We start from the raw sequence: 18,368 nt of genomic DNA, 5'->3' as shown, positions 1-18,368 counted from the left end.
GTACAGTGCTTTCATTTCCACATTTCCTGCTGAGCTCGTGAGAGATTTAGTCCAGGTCTTAATAATCTTCTTCTTTCCCTTCAGATATGTTCTTCGCTTTGCATATTTATGGGCTTATAAAGCCAAAGTTAAAATCCCAATCAGTTAAGTTCAGTTCAGCTGCTGAGTTTTGTCCAACTCTTTGCGACTCCGTGGACTGCATCATGTCAGGCTTCCCTGTCCATCACCAACTCCTGGAGCTTGCTCAAACTCATGTCAATCAAGTTGGTGATGCCATCCACCCGTCTCATCCTCTGTTGTCCCCTTCTCCTCCTCCCTTCAATCTTTCCCAGCATCAGGGACTTTTCTGATGAGTTAGTTCTTTGCATCAGGTGGCCAAAAGTACTGGAGCTTCAGCTTCAGCATCAGTCCTTCCAAAGAAAATTCAGGACTTATTTCCTTTAGGCCCGACTGGTTAGATCTCCTTGAAGTCCAAGGGATTCTCAAGAGTCTCCAACACCACAGTTCAAAAGCATCAATTGTTCGGTGCTCATATTACGTTATGGTCCAACTCACATCCATAAATGACTACTGGAAAAACCATAGCTTTGACTAGATTGACCTTTGTTGGCAAAGTAATGTCTCTGCTTTTTAATATACTTTCTAGTTTGGTCATAGCTTTTCTTCCAAGGAGCAAGTGTCTTTTAATTTCATGGCTGCACTCACCATCTGCAGTGATTTTGGAGCCCAAGAAAATAAAGTCTTTCACTGTTTCCGTTGTTTCCCCATCTATTTGCCATGAAGTGAAGGGACTGGATGCCATGATCTTCCTTTTTTTAAATGTTGAGTTTTAAGCCAGCTTTTTCACTCTCCACTTTCACTTTCATCAGGAGACTCTTTAGTTCCTCTTTGCTTTCTGCCATAAGGGTGGTGTCATCTGCATATCTAAGGTTATAGATATTTCTCCCAGCAATCTTGATTCCAGCTGTGCTTGATCCAGCCTGGCAGTTTGCATTATGTACTCTGCATATAAGCTAAGTAAAATCCCAATACCTCCTACTAAACATGAAGAGATCTATTTCTTTTAAAAAAAGATTGTATATTTTGTTAGAAAGGGCACAAGCTCAACGAGAGTCCCAGTTTATGATGACTTGGAGAACTAAAGAGGGCCACCCAGCATGACAGGTTTCTCTTTTTGCCACTGCTACACAGTCATTTGATGCTGAAGCTGGAGCTCCAATACTTTGACCTCCTGATGTGAAAAGCCGACTTGTTAGAAAAGGCCCTGATGCTGGAAAAGATTGAAGGCAGGAGAAGGGGATGACAGAAGATGAGATGGTTGGATTATATCACTGACTGAATGGATATGCACTTGAGCAAGCTCCAGAAGACGGTGAAGGACAGGGAAGCCTGGCATGCTGCAGTCCATGAGATCACAAAGAGCTGGACATGACTGAGTGACTGAATAACAATCCAGTTTCTTTCATGCAACCAAGAGGTGAGGTGACATTTGAATATATTCATTTTTGGTTTGACATATTTTCATTCTTTCTCTGGAGCTTGAGATCTGTCACTAAAAATGACCTCTGATCACCTATTAATTAGTTCAATCACGTGATATAGTCACTTTGGCTGATTAACAAGCCACCAGAGGGAAACTGATGCAATCAGTTAGTGGCTGCACCTAAGATGTAGAGGAAGTCCGTGACTGGTTGATTTTGTCACTTTTGTTAGCACCATAAGGAAGTTTAGCGTTGGAATTTAAAATATGGCAGAAAGTGAAGAAGAACTAAAGAGCCTCTTGATGAAAGTGAAAGAGGAGAGTGAAAAAGCTGGCTTAAAGCTCAACATTCAGAAAACTAAGATCTTGGTATCCGGTCCCATCACTTCATGGCAAATAGACAGGGAAACAGTGGCTGACTTTATTTTTCTGGACTCCAAAATCACTGCAGATGGTGATTGCAGCCATGAAATTAAAAGATGCTTACTCCTTGGAAGGAAAGTTATGACCAACCTAGATAGCATATTCAAAAGCAGAGACATTACTTTGCCAACAAAGGTCCATCTAGTCAAGGCTATGGTTTTTCCAGTAGTCTTGTATGGATGTGAGAGTTGGACTATAAAGAAAGCTGAGCGCCGAAGAATTGATGCTTTTGAACTGTGGTGTTGGAGAAGACTCTTGAGAGTCCCTTGGACTGCAAGGAGATCCAGCCAGTCCATCCTAAAGGAGATCAGTCCTGGGTGTTCATTGGAAGGACTGAGGTTGAAGCTGAAACTCCAATACTTTGGCCACTTGATGTGAAGAGCTGACTCATTTGAAAAGACCCTGATGCTGGGAAAAATTGAGGGCAGGAGGAGAAGGGGATGACAGAGGATGAGATGGTTGGATGGCATCACCGACTCAATGGACATGGGATTGGGTGGACTCCAGGAGTTGGTGATAGACAGGGAGGCCTGGTGTGTTGTCGTTCATGGGGTCATAAAGAATTGGACACGACTGAGCGACTGAACTGAACTGAACTGAACAGAATATATTGGATGTAGGGAAGTAAAATCAGTCAATTCTGATAGTTTGCTATGACATCTCCCTAGTAATTATCTTTGAAATCAGGACCAGAGTCTCTGGTTACAGATGTCAACTAAGACCCTGGACTGAATGATCCTGCAATCGTAAAGTCATTTTGGCAAAACCAAGCCTTTAAGGTATATAAATGTGTATATAATCATTTGAAAGAGAGCTTGCAAATGTCTGCTGAATTCTCAAGTGGAGTCCTATAGAGATCTGGGTCTGCTCAGCTATTCAAATGCAGATCTATCTAATGTTCATACCTTTCCTTTAATATGATAGCAAATTGTTAATATTAAAGCATAGCCATGTAGTCTATGAACTCAGTTCCAATAGTAGGATATAAGCCCCTCAAATTATTCTTTTATTTTGTTCATTGTCTTTCCCTTGGCTCCAGAATTTAGTCTTTTGAACACATTTTTTGAAACCTCACTCATGATACACAATTGCTAAAAGTTCTATTTTGTTTTTTATCTAGGTAACATATAGATCAATTTTAATTTTAGTAACACAGTGTGTCTTCTCCCCAGTGTTCTGGTTTGTGGAGAATCTTGTACTTGAGAATACAGTTTTGTCCAGTTGAATTGACAAGAAAGAAAGGAACAAACAAACAAAAAACAAACCAAAGAAGCCAAAAAATACTAAAAGCTTCTGACCAGAGGAGAGTATGCTTATGTTTGAGACATAATAAAAGGGTGAAGACTTGATCAGTATATACACTAAATATATAAAATTTTCTATTCCTCATAGTAAATTGAGCTGATCCTGATCATATTCTGTCTCTTCAGAACTTAATTTAAGGTTTTATGAACACTGTATGATAAATTGTGTGTATGTGCTCAGTCGTGTCTGACTCCTTGAGACTGCGTGGACTATGACCCGCCAGGTTGCTCTATCTATGGAATTTTCCTGGAAAGAATACTGGAGTGGGTTGCCATGTCTTCCTCCACAGGAACCTTCCCTACTCAGAGATTGGACCTGAGTCTCCTGCCTTGGCAGGCAAATTCTTTACCGCTGAGCCATGTGGGAAGCTTATATAGTAAATTAGGGCTATATAAATTGTCACTTAGATAGCTAGGACCAATGGCGTATTTTTGTTTAAGCTATCCATCCTGGTTGAATATACCTATTACTTAATTGTTAGTTCTCCTGTTCACTTTGTATGGGCTTCCCTGGTGGCTCACTTTGTATAAGTCTAACCAAAGAGTACTTTTGAAACTAATTCCTTAGGGCATTTTATTCTAATCTGCCAAGAACCTGTTTGAGAACATTTCTAATTTTCTTTAGTATGTTTGAATCTACCTGATATTCATTTTCTTTTGTATTTATTATTCATGAAAATTGTTATACTAAAAGTACAATTTTGAATGTTAAAAATAGTTTCTATGATAAAATTAAAAATTTAAAAATTAAAGGTTAACTTATTGTTCCTAGTACTTAATAAGATATTCTCAAACTTAAGTATTGGTTTACTGGAAATGAACAAAACATGTAGAAATATCGAATAAAGAAAGTAGTAACTGTCTAAACCATCCAGACCTGAGAAACATGCCAAAGTAGTTCAGTTACAGTGTGTCCTAAAAGGTTTAAGAGAGGCAGTGAAGTGTTTTCTTGGGACTCAACAAAAGAACACAGAAACAAGAACAGAATAATGTGAACCAAAGTAAGGCTTACGAACAGTGAGGAGGGTAGGGGACGGGCACACATTCCATTACTTTCTTCCTTGTTGCCCAGAGAAGCCTGTGTTGGTAGTAGAAAGGGAAGGTTAATAGCATTGTTTCTCAAACTAACCTATAGAGCACCATTGTTTCACATATTTAGAGGAATTCCTTAGTATTAAAATACTGTGTTTTTAATTCAATGATAACCTTTGGAAAATTACTGTAAGAAGATTCTGTCAATGCTTGGCCTTTGTGTTAGAATGACTGATTCTATGTCTGTATTTGCATTGTTTTTTAGGTCTGTGTTATCCACGTGCTTTAATTTTGTAGCCAGTAGCAGAGGAGAGAGGGTGTACTTAAGGTGTAAAGGATGCATGTCTAACTGATAAATAAACCCTAGTAGTGTCATGTGATTCTGTGTAATTGGAAAGTTGATAGTTGTTTGAATAGAGAAAAATAGAACTAGTTAGTAATCCGCACGTAGATATATTGAAATCAAAATATGCCCCCCCCTTAATGTGGTGGCCGGTTTTATTTTCAGATGAGTAAACTGATTTAGTTCAGCATAACCACAGTATCTTTGGTTTATGTTAATACTACTATTAACATATTTTATCATGTAAACTATATTTGTGTTTTGTGTGTTTTGTATGTTTTATAGTTGATAAAGACCTGAAAGTTCAGTAGGTCTATATTACTTATTATAGATTTAAAATTTTATTTTATTTAGATAATATTCACATACAGTAAACTAGAACTTATTTTATGTACAATTCAGTGAGTTGTGACAAATATATACATGTGCATAAAATACAACCCTATTAAAATACGGAAGTATCACACCAGGAAATACCATCCTGCCTTTCCTGTCAATTCTGAGACCATCACTCCTCCACGGCAAGCACCCTTCAGACTTTTATCATCATAGATTAGTTTGGGCTGTTTTTGAGCTTCTTATGATGGGATTATATAGCCTGTGCCCTTGTGTCATCATCTCTTTTGCTCAGCTTATTTGTCCATGTTGTTGCATTATCAGTTCAGTTCTTTTATTTTTACTTAAAAAATAATTTTTGTTTTATAGCAAAATTGAGGGAAAGGAATAGAGATTTCTCATATAACCCTTGTCCCTACATATGCACAACCTTCTCCATTATCAACATTTCCCACTAGAGTGATATATTTGTTACAATTAATGAACCTACATTAACACATCATTATTAGCCCATGGTCTAAGTTATTGTTCAGTCTTGGTTTTGTAAGTTTTATGGGTTTGGACACACGTACAATGGCATGTATCCATCATTAGGTTATTTTCACTGCTCTGAAAATCCTCTGTGCTCTGCAATCACCTCTCCCCTCATCCTCCAACTCTTGGAAACCACTGATCTTTTTACTGTCTTTAGAGTTCTGCCTTTTTCAGAATGTTACTTGGAATCATACGATATGAAGTCTTCTCAAACTGGCTTCTTTCACTTAGTGGTACATATTTAAATTTACTCCATGTCTTTTCATGACTTGATAACTCACTTTTTCTTAGCACTGAGTAATATTCCATTATCTGGATGTACTACAGTTTACTTATTTATTCATCTACTGAGGAACATCTTGGTTGTTTACAAGTTTTGGAAGTTATAATAAAGTTGTGGTAAACATCTGTGTGTTTTGTGTGGACATGAGTTTTCAACTTCTAATGGTAAACATCAGAGAGTGATTGCTGGGTCATAACGTAGGAAAGTATGTTTAGTTTTGTAAGAAATTGATAATCTGTCTTCCAAAGTGTTCTCCCCACTGTCAATAGGTGAGATTTCCTATTGCTCCCCATCCTCACCAGCCTTTGGTGTTGTCACATGTTCTGGATATTGGCCATTCTAATAAGTGTGTCCCATTACTGTTTTAATTTGCATTTCCATGGTAACATATGAAGTGGAACATCTTTTCATATGCTTATTTGCCATCAGTGTGTCTTCTTTGGTGAGTTATCTGTTAAAGTCTTTGGACTGTTTCTAATTAGGTTTTTTGTTTTTTTTATTGTTAAAGTTTGAATAGTATCTTTGTTTTGGATAACAGCTCTATATCTGATATGTCTTTTGCAAATATTTTCTCCCAGTCTGTGGCTTGTGTTCTCATTTTTTGGCATTGTCTTTTGCAGACTAGAAGTTTTAAATTTCAATGAAGTTTAGCTTATTAGTTATATCTTTCATGTATCATGCCTTTGGTCTTGTATCTAAAAAGTTATCATCAGAAAGATGGTCAACATTTGGACAAATGCAGAAGTAGTAACCAAGTTCTTTCAGGTTTTCTCCTATAGGCCTTATATTTAGGCCTGCAATCCACTTTGAGTTAACTTTTATGATAGAGGTAAAGTATGTGTCAGAATTCATTTTTTGTCTGGATGTTCATTTGTTCTAGCATCATTTGTTGAAAAGACTGTCTTTACTTCATTGTATTGCCTTTGCTCTTTTGTCAGAGATTTGTATATATTTATGTGGGCTTTCTTGGAGAAAGAAATGGCAACCCACTCCAGTGTTCTTGCCTGGAGAATCTCATGGATGGAGAAGCCTGGTAGGCTGCAGTCCATGGGGTCACACAGAGTCGGACACGACTGAAGTGACTTAGCAGCAGCAGCAGCATGTGGGCTTTCTATTCTGTTTTGTTCATCTATTTGTCTATTCTGTTGCCAGTACCTCACTGTCTTGATTATTGTAGCTTTGTAGAAATCTTAAAGTTGTGTAGTTTCAATCTTCCAATATTTTCTTCTCTTTCAATAATTTATTGGCTATTCTGTGTCTTTTTGCCTCTTCCTATATGCTGAGAAGGCAATGGCACCCCACTCTAGTACTCTTGCCTGGAAAATCCCATGGATGGAGGAGCCTGGTAGGCTGCAGTCCATGGGGTCGCTGAGAGTCGGACATGACTGAGCAACTTCACTTTCACTTTTCACTTTCCTGCATTGGAGAAGGAAATGGCAACCCACTCCAGTGTTCTTGCCTGGAGAATCCCAGGGCCGGGGGAGCCTGGTGGGCTGCCAGATGTCTGTGGGGTCGCACAGAATCGGACATGACTGAAGTGACTTAGCGGCAGCAGCAGCAGCATATACTGTAGAATCATTGTTCTACAGAACAGCTTTCTAGAGTTCAGTTCCTTTTATTGCTGAATAGTATTCCATTTTTAGATATGCCAGAGTTTGTTTACCCATTGATCTTTATGTGGGCATTTAGAATGCCTCCAACTTTTGTTTGTTATGAATAAAATTCCCAGCATTCTTGTATATTTCTTTATTCAGGCATGTTTTCTTTCTCTTTTGAAAACCTAGGTGTAGAATTATTGTATCAAATGATGTGTTAATTTCATAAGAACATGCTAAACCATTGCTGAAAGTGACTGTACCATTTTCAGTTTCATCAACAATCCAGAGTTCCAGTTTCTTGATGTCCTTTCCAAGTTTTGTCACTCTCAGTCTTTAAATTTAGCTAATTTAGTGAGTTTGTGGGGTATTTGTGGTTTATTTTTTATTTATCTGATGACCAATGAACTTGAATGCCTTTATGTGCTTATTGAACATCTGTGTGTTTTATTTTTGAAATGTCTTTTCATGTAGTTTTTCCATTGGGTTTTGTCTTTAATTATTTGAACAATGCTTTTATATTTTGTACAACTATTTCATTGGGCAGTTATGAAACAATTATTGGATATTTAATTTCCAAATACCTGGCAATGAGATCATTGATATATTTGATGATCTCATTGAGATCATTGAGATATATTTGTTAGTGTTCTTTAATATTATGATCAGAGAACATAGTTTATATGATTCAGATTCTTTCAAAGTACTGGTCTATCTTGGAATATGTTCCTTCTCAATATTTTGGTGTAATGTTTTAAATTTGTCAGTTATTCTAAGTTGGTTGATAGTGTTGTTAAAATCTTATATATTCCTGTGGATTTTTTGTCTCATTGTTTTATGAATTACTGAAAGAGGAGGTTTAAATCCTTCAACAATAATTATGTAACTATTTCTCACTTTAGTTGTGTCATTTTGTTTTATGTATTTTGAAGCTCAATTATTAGGTCCATATGTATTTGGAATTATGATAAATGGTTGATCCTTTTTTCATTTGAATTATATCTGTTCATTTTTATAGTACTCCTTACCTGGAGATTACTTTTTCTAAAAAACCACTACAGTTTTCTAAGGATTATTGTTATGAAGTTGTATCTTTATTGTTATGAAGTTGTATCTTTTGTTATCTATCTACTTTAAGTCATCTAAGTGTTTATATTTAATATGTGAAAAAGATTGCACATACTTAATTCTTGTTTTTATAATTGTAATTTAGAATTGTTCATTTTTAATAAAAATATTAGTAAGTTTATGATTAATGTAGTGATAGATATAGTTATTTGTAAGCCTGTTTTGCTGTTTTGTCCTTATATTTGTGTCTTTTGATTTTTATTTTTTCATCTTTTTATTTTCTGTCTCCTGAGTAGTTTTCAATATTCCATTATATCTACTCTAGTAACTTTTTATATATTTTAAATTTATATGATAAAATTTACTCTTTTTGGTTTACAGTTATGTAGGTTTTAAAAATGAATGAAATTATGTCTGTCACCATAATCAATATATAGAACATATATAGCACAGAATCTTAACTCTCTTTATAGACAGCCTTTCTTCTCACATCCATCCCCAGATAAGCACAGATCTGTTCTCCATCCCTGTAGTTTGTATTTTTCATAATATGATACAAATACAAATATATAATATATAACCTTTTGAGTCTGATTCTTTCAATTTGAAAAATGCATCTAGGAGTCATATTATTGTATATATTGATAGATCATTCTTTTTTATTGGTACTATATGAATATATATGGTACCAGGGTTTTAGCCATTTTTTGGGTAAAATATAGTAGGGCGATTAACAGTTTTTGGAGATTATGATTAAGCAGACTGTTGATATTCCCATACATATTTCTGTGTTAATATAAATTTTCACTTCTCTTCAATAAAGAACTGTGCAATATTCACAGTACCTATGAGAGTGAGTGACAGATTTCTTGCTCTCAAGAATTATTTTTATAAGAAGTTGCAGAATATTTATTTTTAATTCAACTTCTTACTATTTTATTCATATTTATAAATGTCAATGTTCGAAGTGTTTTATATTTTATTTATTTAAAAATTCATATGCTGTTATGTTCTGCAAACTTTAGAGGGTATTAACTATTCTATTAAGGTTTTGATCCTGGGTCTTTGAGAACTCCAGTAAAATATTTGGACCACAGAGCCTCCAAAACATGCAGATGACACAAAGGCAAATTTGCTGACTATATTAACAGGTAATATATAACATTATTATAGTATTAAAACCACAAGATTTATTTCCAGAGATTAGGGTTTGAGTTTCATCTCTACATTTTACTAGATGAGTGAATCTAGGGAATTTATTGTATCTCACTAAGCCTCAGTTTGTTTATTTGTAAGATATGGATAAAAACCAAATCTACCATAAGGTCTTCCAGAAGGTTAAGTAAGCCAATACTAGTCACACATTTTGGGTAACACTTGGCGTTCTATATATGTTAGTTATTATTAGTATTAGTAGTAATTATACTTTTTAGATAATATTATTTGATGATATTTAATAAATGATTAACATAAGTGCTTTACAATCAGTTAGTGCTTTGAAGTATTTGATAGAACTTGAGAATTTTATCATTGTCCTATGTTCTCTCAAATGAGTTTTAACATTTTCTCTAAGTGTGCAATTTTATATTAGTTTTCTGTTGTTGCCATAACAAATTAACACAAAGTTAGCAGCTTAGGCAACATAAATGTATTATAATTCCATAGATCAGAAGCTCAGTAAGGGTTTCATGGAGCTAAAATCAAGGTGTTGGCAGGCCAGCAGTCCTTTCTGATGGCTCTAAAGGAGAATCTATTTCCCCGCTCATTTGAGTTTTTTGCAGAGTTAAGTTTCTTATGGTTGTAGAACAAAGGACCTCATTTTCTTGCTGGCTGTACACAGAGGTCATTTCTAGTTTCTAGAGGCCACTGGCATTCCTTGGCTTGTAGCCCCATTTTCTCCTTGTTTAATGCCTGCAACAAGGGCTTCCCTCATAGCTAAGTCAGTAAAGAATCTGCCTGCAGTGCAGGAGACCCGGGTTCAACCCCTGGGTTGGGAAGATCCCCAGGAGAAGGAAATGGCAGCCTACTCCAGTATCCTTGCCTGGAAAATCCCATGGACAGAGGAGCCTGGTGGGCTGCAGTCCATGAGGTCGCAAAGAGTCAGGCAAGACTGAGCGACTGACACTTCACTTCAAGGCTTGCAGCAGTGGACTGAGTCCTCATATTACATCTCTGACCCACTCTTCTACTGTCTTGAATTTGATTAGATTGGGCTCACCCAATAATCCAGATAAGCCAGTGTCATCTCCACAACTCTAGGCCCTTAAATTTATATCAGCAAAGTCTTTTGTTCTCATTGAAGATAACATAACCACAGGATCTGAGGATTAGGTAGGTCTAGGCTTTTTTTAAAAAATCTTTTGCAGGAAGAGAGGTATTATTTTGGCCTACAACAAGTTCTAAAAACCTTAGGAAATCACTGTTAGTTCAGGACTCACATGTAAGATACGGCACGTCAAAGATGACAGACTTTGCTTTCCAATATCCATTTCCACTGAAAGTACTAATTGATGCCGTATGTCCTATTAGAGGAACTAATAGTTTTCTGATCTTTGTTGTATCAAAGGTTGGCTGAGCCACTGCCACTGTGTAGTAAGAAATGGGGAAGAAAAAAGAACAGATATGGGATTGAACTAACAAGATAAAAAGGAACAAATATATGTAAAGAACGCAAAAGCATTTGGTTTGTGTGTGTGTGTGTGTGTGTGATCTTGGCAGAATGAAGCAGGGCAAAGGCTAATAGAGTTTTGCCAAGAGAACACACTGGTCATAACAAACACCCTCTTCCAACAACACAAGAGAAGATTCTACACATGGACATCAACAAATAGTCAATATTGAAATCAGATTGATTATATTCTTTGCAGCCAAAGATGGAGAAGCTCCATACAGTCAGCAAAAATAAGACCAAGAGCTGACTGTGGCTCAGACCATGAACTCCTTATTGCCAAATTCAGACTTAAATTGAAGAAAGTAGGGAAAACCACTAGACCATTCAGGTATGACCTACATCAAATCCCTTACGATTATACAGTGGAAATGAGAAATAGATTTAAAGGACTGGATCTGACAGACAGAGTGCCTGATGAACTGTGGATGGAGTTTCGTGACATTGTACAGGAGACAGGGATAAAGACCATCCTCAAGAAAAAGAAATGCAAAAAAGCAAAATTGCTGTCTGAGGCGACCTTACAAATAGCAGTGAATAGAAGAGAAGCAAAAAGCAAAGGAGAAAAGGAAAGATATACCCAGTTGAATGCAGAGTTGCAGAGAATAGCAAGGAGAGATAAGAAAGCCTTCCTCAGTGATCAATGCAAAGAAATAGAGCAAAGCAATAGAATGGGAAAGACTAGCGATCTCTTCAAGAAAATTAGAGATACCAAGGGAACATTTCATGCAATGATGGGCTCAATAAAACAGAAATGGTATGGACCTAACAGAAGCAGAAGATATTAGGAAGAGGTGGCAAGAATACACAGAAGAACTGTACAAAAAAGATCTTCACGACCCATATAATCACGATGATGGGATCACTGACCTAGAGCCAGACATCTGGAATGTGAAGTCAAGTGGGCTTTAGAAAGCATTACTACCAACAAAGCTAGTGGAGGTGATGGAATTCCAATTCAGCTATTTCGATCCTGAGAGATCATGCTGTGAAAGTGCTGCACTCAAAATGCCAGCAAGTTTGGAAAACTCAGCAGTGGCCACAGGACTGGAAAAGGTCAGTTTTCATTCCAATCCCAAAGAAAGGCAATGCCAAAGAATGTTCAAACTACCACACAGTTCCACTCATCTCACATGCTAGTAAAGTAATGCTCAAAATTCTCCAAGCCAGGCTTCAACAGAACGTGAACCGTGAATTTCCAGATGTTCAAGCTGGTTTTAGAAAAGGCAGAGGAAGCAGAGATCAAATTACCAACATCCCCTGGATCATCGAAAAGGCAAGAGTTCCAGAAAAACATCTACTTCTCCTTTATTGATTATGCTAAAGACTTGACTGTGTGGATCACAATAAGTTGTGGAAAATTCTGAAAGAGATGGGAATACCAGACCACCTGACCTGCCTCTTGAGAAATCTATATGCAGGTCAGTATCAACAGTTAGAACTGGACATGGAAGAACAGACTGGTTCCAAATAGGAAAAGGAGTACGTCAAGGCTGTATATTGTTACCTTGCTTATTTAACTTCTATGCAGAGTACATCATGAGAAACGCTGGGTGGAAGGAAGCACAAGCCGGAATCAAGATTGCCGGGAGAAATATCAATAACTCAGATATGCAGATGATACCACCCTTATGGCAGAAAGTGAAGAAGAACTAAAGAGCCCCTTGATGAAAGTGAAAGAGGAGAGTGAAAAAGTTGGCTTAAAACTCAACATTCAGAAAACTAAGATCATGGCATCCAGTCCCATCACTTCATGACAAATAGATGGGGAAACAGTGGCCAATTTTATTTTTTTGGGCTCCAAAATCACTGCATATGGTGACTACAGCCATGAAATTAAAAGACGCTTACTCCTTGGAAGGAAAGTTATGACCAACCTGCTGCTAAATCGCGTCAGTTGTGTCTAACCCTGGTGGGCTAAACGGTAGCCCACCAGGCTCCGCTGTCCCTGGGATTCTTCAGGCAAGAACACTGGCGTGGCTTGCCATTTCCTTCTCCAGTGCATGAAAGTGAAAAGTGAAAGTGAAGACGCTCAGTCGTGCGTGACTCTTAGCGACCCCGTGGACTGCAGCCTACCAGGCTCCTCCGTCCATGGGATTTTCCAGGCAAAAGTACTGGACTGGGGTGCCATTGCCTTTTCCTTGACCAACCTAGACAGCATATTAAAAAGCAGAGACATTACTTTGTCCACAAAGGTCTGTATAGTTAAGTCTATGGTTTTTCCAGTAGTCATGTATGGATGTGAGAGTTGGAATATAAAGAAAGCTCAGCACCAAAGAATTGATGGTTTTAAACTGTGGTGTTGGAGAAGACTCTTGAGAGTCCCTTGGACTGCAAGGAGATCCAGCCATTCTATCCTAAAGGAAATCAGTCCTGGGTGTTCATTGGAAGGACTGATGTTGAAGCTGAAACACCAATACTTTGGCCACTTGATGCAAAGAGCTGACTCATTTGAAAAGACCCTGATGCTGGGAAAGATTGAGGACAGAAGGAGAAGGGGATGATAGAGTATGACACGGTTGGATGGCATCACTGACTAAATGGACATGAATTTGAGTAAAGACTGAGAGTAGGTAATGGACAGGGAGGCCTGGGTTGCTGCAGTCCATGTGGTCTCAAAGAGTTGGAATATGACTGAGCAACTGAACTGAACTGAATCTTTCTTTCTCTTTCTATAGACGTAGATAAAATGATACACACACACACAGACACACACACACACATACACACACACACACACTTTGAGTTAATCCTGTTTTCACATTGACTTCCCTTGTGGTTTAGCTGGTAAAGAATCTGCCTGCAATGTGGGAAACCTAGGTTTGATCCTGGGTTGGGAAGATCCCCTGGAGAAAGAAAAGGCTGCCCACTCCACTATTCTGGCCTGGAGAATTCCATGGACTGCATAGTCCGTGGGGTGGCAGAGTCGGACAGGACCGTGCGACTTTGACTTTAATTTTCACATTCACTGAAATACTGGTACTTTAAAAACAGGTTTTTCTCTTGCTCTTAATTTGTTTGGGTATTTTGTTAGGGGTCCTAAGCACTCTGGAAGAATCAATAACACAACCATTTAAAATTCCTTTTACAATTTGACTGATCCTGGGCTTCCTTGGTGGCTCAGCTGGTAAAGAATCCGCTTGCAATGCGGGAGATCTAGATTCAATCCCTGGGTTGGGAAAATCCCCTGGAGAAGGGAAAGGCTACCCACTCCAGTATTCTGGCCTGGAGAATTCCATGGACTGTATAGTCCATGGCGTTGCAAACAGTTGGGCATGACTGAGTGACTTTCATTCACTTTACTTCCACTATACACCCAAAACAAATTTCCAAATTCTTGCTGTGTGTAGTGTGTTTCTTCTTTCCTCAAGAAATAAAGTATGAATTGTAATAAAAATACTTTGAATTTTAAAAAAAGCTTTTGAAAATTTAAAGCAGACTGTATTACAAGTATTAATTACCTTTCTATCTGTAAATTTCTGCAGTATCTTTGGTCTCAGTCCCATTAGGTAATAAATTGGGTAGGTAATATCTTCATTTTGGATATAAAGTCAGTGAGGCCTAGGTGCTGCCCAGCATTAAACTATAGATTCAGGATTTAAACCTGTTTGTTTCCTTGCCTCTAAAATGCAGTGGTACTGGAAAATAGGAAGAAATCTCATTTTTTTCCTGCTTTAAATTTTGAATGTACCTCTCTATTCAAAACAGGCCTCACTTGTCTATCTACTTTGTTTTATTGTGAGTATATATAAGGTCTTATGAAGAGAAATTTTCCTAAGTAAAATTTATTTGCTTCACCATCTTCTCTTCTTTCCTTTCTCTAAATAGTTCAATTCAAAATATATACTTTTGAAAAATTCCTCTGATTAACTCTATCATAGTTAAATTAATTTGTAATTGTAATTTGCTTTACATTTTAACTTATTATAAGATCGAACATTTTAGAGATGTTTATTAATTATTTTTTCTTTTATGACAAGAAGGTTCAGATTCTTACCTGAATTAATTCATTTTTTTACATACATAATTAAATATTTCTGCTTTTGTTATTTTAATTTTATTAAATGGGTTTTCGTTTATCACTTCTTCAATCCTGTTTAAAAATAAAAGACTTCTCTCATTCAGGGATTTATTATGTACCATTTTTATTTTATTCTAAGTTTCTTTTGCTATCAGAGCCGACCTATAATTTTATTCATTTTTAAAATAAGTCCTCATCAATTATTTTTATATCTCCTAATTAAGATATGTAGTTTTCTCCAAGTAGATATCACACATTCAATGCTTGGAATATCTTAATTTTATGATATTATGACTTTTTATATTTTCTGTTACTGCTATAACAAAGTTTGCACTTTTATCTTCTCAGCCACTTGAATGTTTTTTATCTCTAATCTTTCAGTTAATATTTTGTAACAGTCATGCTTTCTCTTATAATTGTAGTTTTTCTGTATGTTTCATGTTCTGTTGTTTTATACACCAGAAATAACAACAATTTGGGGGTCTTTCTTTTGGATGGGTGCCCTCAATGACTCACCATAAATCAAAATAAATAAATGCTAACTATGTGAGTATGACCTGATTCTTGACTGTAAGGAAGTGTTCTTTATGAAACTTACCTTATAAATTTTCAACTCTATGAAGATGATCCTTTTCCTAGCTAGTTTTATTGATAATATGTTATTTTAGAGTCTAATATTAAGCTATTTCATACTTATGAGGTGAATCTTTGTTGGTATTTTTGACTTACGGTTTTAATATTCAGTTCAATTTGGTTTGCTAATATTTTATTCAAAATTTTAAAATTTTATTTTGTAATTCTTCAATAATTTCTTCTGTTGTGGTCAGAGGTCCTTGGAAGTTATAGTCTTCTCGTTGACTTAGGATCATTATCATCTTTTCTATTCTCTAAAAGACTAGCATTTTTCTTGCATCTATATTGCACCATAACAAGTATTATCTAGTCTGGAAACCATAAGAAATTCACTAATAAAACTGTCATTCCTGCAGAAGATTCTTTCATCTCTTTAAAATGTCTTCTGTGACTAATGGTCTTTTCAGGGTTTTCAAATTTTTCTTTGCTTATTTGTTCTTGTTAAGTATTTCACTTAAAAATAATTTTCCATTTCATTGAGATAATCGACTTTGTTAACACAGACTGGTACATAGTATCATATTTCCCAAATCTTTTTATATGTGTTATATGTACATTTTTTTATTCCTAACTTTATAAAAATGTTAGATAGATAATTAAAAAATGTTTGCCAGAATAATTATTGTATTTAATTGTCTATTTGAATACTTCTATTGTTATCTAAAAATTTTTTCCTGGTATTATCCCTTGTCTGATGAAAAGTCTTTAAACAATTTTCATATAGGTTATTCTCATTTTGGATGTATTCTAGGTAATCTGTGGTTGTATGTTTGGATTTCACTTTGATTATAAAACAATTGAGCCAAGTACTTTAAAATTTCCGATGTGTATTTATTTATTTAATATCTTCAGTTTCAAATATTTATGGTTATCACTTTAATGTTTTATTCCTTTGTGATCAGAATATGTACATTAGAGTGTATCTTGGATTTTTTTATTGTTATGTTTATAGAGTTTCTCATATTATTACCTATACCCCTCAAACCTCTGTTTTAAAAGGTTGTGTATTATTGCATTCATATGGTTTTTTGAAATTTTTTCCATAAATTTACAATTCAAATCCTATGAAGCTTTTATTAACGTAGTTAATGCCTTGGTAAATTTACTCTTGCAGCTAAATCTGCATGCCTATCTCTGTTTATTTTCTTAATGTAAACTTCCAGAACTAATAATCCTGGATAAAATTGGCATTAACATTTAATTTAAAAAAAAGAAAAAAGACTGATGAGGTTTTTGCCCGAAATATTTAATTTATTAAATATTTAAATTTATTAAATATTAAATAAATAAGTCTTTAATTTATTCCTATATACTGTTGTAGTTAAAAATGTATGTACTTGGAATTTTTTGAAGCTTTCTTGGTGGCTTAATGCAACAGATGTATGCTATATAGTGAAGAGAATTTTTCTTTTTTTTCTTTGCTGTATTCCAGTTACTGGAGGAATGCCTGGCATGTAGTAGACACCTAATGTATTCAGTGACTTTTAAAAAATGTTCAGTGGCTTATTGGAATAAAAAGTATTAATGTAATATCTCTCTGTAGACTGCTAAGTTCAATATACTATAGCTATTAACTCAACTTTATTAATTCTATCCTTCAAATTCTGTCCTAATTTCTGCATTTTCAATTGACAGTAAAATTGGAAATGCTATCCAGAGTTACATTCTGTTCAGTTTTTCTCATACTTGTGATATTCTTTGCTCCGTATATTTTGATGATACCTCTTTTAGTGTGTTAAGGATTATGAATATTTTATTTTCTATGCATATTAATTTTTAAATATATAAAGTGATTGAACTTTGTAAAAAATTTATCTGGCAACTAATAATACAGCCACTACTCCTTTTTACATTTGGATTTGCCTTGTGTTTTTGCCTTTGTCCATGTTTACATCATCAATCTCATCCACCTTCATACACCACATCTCTAACTCAGCTGCTGTATTATCTTCACTTTCTCATCTCTTACATATTATCAGATGAAGTGATCATTTCATAAATGTGTGGAGAAATGGATGAGTGATGGCGTCAGCTTTGAGTAATCACCAGGACCTTCCTTGAAGGACTGTCTGTCAGTTATGTATTGTCCTTAGGTATTCATTGAAGACTTGACTTTAGTTATACCCAGCTTGTGCTCAGTTCTGCCCTTGACAGTTGCACTACTGCTGTGCATCCCTTGAAGGATGTGGTAAAGCACAGTATTTAAGAAGTATTGAGTTATGTCTTTAAGACAGTAGCATATGTTTTTATCTAGAATATCTCCAACAAAAGGCTTCCTAATTTACTGGTGACTTAAGCATCTAATGCTTTCTATACAGCCTGCTGTTCGGTATAATTAATATTCATGATAGGACTCACATCTTTCCTGGTCTTTATGTTAGATTTCCTATCCTTATCTTCAGTTGTCAATGAAAAGATACAGTGTTTTTTACAAGGTCTAATAAAGTACCTGTGTATTCGATGATGTACTCATTCCATTGTCTCCATATGGATAAAATGAAAAGGCTTCAGTGCATTCAGCTCATTATTTGGGCCATTAAACAGCAACAACAACAACAGCAAAAGAATGGCATTGTTCTCCATTCATGTGTGCAAATAGTTGAGAATACGGTAGGCATATTAAAATGACTTAGCCATTACATTTGGTC

At 35.8% G+C, this 18,368-nt stretch overlaps 1 protein-coding gene and 1 long non-coding RNA gene across 2 annotated transcripts in view; both read left to right on the top strand.

Moving 5' to 3' along the window:
• KCTD8 (potassium channel tetramerization domain containing 8) overlaps nt 1–18,368 on the top strand; it is a 262,947-nt gene that overhangs the window by 112,104 nt on the left and 132,475 nt on the right.
• The window catches only part of LOC132345512 (uncharacterized), a 174,869-nt gene that overhangs the window by 110,338 nt on the left and 46,163 nt on the right, over nt 1–18,368 (top strand). Inside the window, exon 2 of the long non-coding RNA XR_009494888.1 lies at nt 1,192–18,368. This exon is cut by the window's right edge and continues 46,163 nt beyond it. This is a non-coding gene — a long non-coding RNA (uncharacterized lncRNA). The remainder of the gene's footprint in view (nt 1–1,191) is intronic.

The sequence above is a fragment of the Bos taurus genome, chromosome 6 (genome assembly GCF_002263795.3).
Source record: "Bos taurus isolate L1 Dominette 01449 registration number 42190680 breed Hereford chromosome 6, ARS-UCD2.0, whole genome shotgun sequence".
Taxonomy (NCBI): Eukaryota; Metazoa; Chordata; class Mammalia; order Artiodactyla; family Bovidae; genus Bos; species Bos taurus.
Note: the sequence above shows the minus strand (reverse complement) of the source record. Positions and strands in the feature narration are given on the sequence as shown.